General features: G+C 49.8%; 1 pseudogene; it reads left to right on the top strand.

The window, feature by feature from the left end:
- The first annotated feature begins 742 nt into the window (after positions 1–742).
- Positions 743–867, top strand: LOC111746221 (annotated as a pseudogene).
- The last annotated feature ends 261 nt before the right edge of the window (positions 868–1,128 follow it).

Below are 1,128 nucleotides of genomic sequence, written 5' to 3'. Positions count from 1 at the left end.
CACAGAAAAGCCACAGCAGCTTGCTTTCTTATTTTCCTAGGAGAAAACAATTGCATCTTTAAAATTCAAGGTGGAAAGGCTTATTTCTGACGCCAGCCTTCCCACGGTTCCGGGACCAGGATGGCTTGGTTCTCCCGCGACACCGCTCTGTGCCAGGGCAAAATGCAGATTTTCAAAGGAAGAAAGGGGTCTGCTTGAAGAGGGAGAACGAGGGCGCTCGGCATCCTGCGCAACTTCTCTGGCGCCACGGCGCACACGCGCCGGGCGCGGCCGAGCTGCCCAGTAAACACTGGCTGAAGAACGCGGTGGCGGATTTCACGAGGCTTCTCCCACGGCTCCATCTGACCACACGTCCTTCACCAGAAATATCTCCCCTCTCAAGGGAGGCCAATGCCAAAAACATGGAGGCCACAGGACTAAGACTTTTAGGACGTCACCGCGTCTCAGTTAAGGGACAAGGTAGACACATGAGAGAAGTATAAACAGGACGCTAATGGATTGATTAATCCACTAATACTTCTGCTCCACTCTGTCTCTAGGGAGACCCCCGAAGCAGGCACCACCCTCCAGAAATAACGAAGCATGACCCGCAAACCTATTAATGACTCCCTCTCACATACACGCACGTACTGGAAAGAAAGTCTCCTCGGCTCAATGAAGTCCTTTGGGCAAGTCAAGGAGACCATGTTGTCACTCCTGTGTGAATGTCTCTGGCCACTACACCAGAATTAAGGCATTCCCCGTCTATGGCCACGCCGCCCCGAACAAGCCCAATCCCGTCTGATCTTGGAAGCTAAGCAGGGTCGGGCCTGGTTAGTACTTGGATGGGCGACCACCTAGGAAGACACTACCTAGGTGCTGTAGACGTAAAAAATAAAAAATAAGGGATTGTAAGCTGACAAGGTCCTTGCAATCTGTGAGGTCAACCAAGGGTTGCCTTGCCAGAAAAAGAAAAAAAAAAGAAAGAATAGAGAAAGAAATTAAGGCATCTCCAGTTACTGGGCTATTGGTTCTCCCCAGGATCCAGGTGATAGTCCCCTTTGACGTAACACCAAGAGAGGGTTTCATCTCTAACGTACCATTTTTTTGACTGAATAATGGGATTGCAAAAGAAATTTATCTTCACTG

Source organism: Pteropus vampyrus, unplaced genomic scaffold (assembly GCF_000151845.1).
Source record: "Pteropus vampyrus isolate Shadow unplaced genomic scaffold, Pvam_2.0 Scaffold179, whole genome shotgun sequence".
In the NCBI taxonomy this organism is placed as follows: domain Eukaryota; kingdom Metazoa; phylum Chordata; class Mammalia; order Chiroptera; family Pteropodidae; genus Pteropus; species Pteropus vampyrus.
This window is presented reverse-complemented; position numbering and strand designations above follow the sequence as displayed.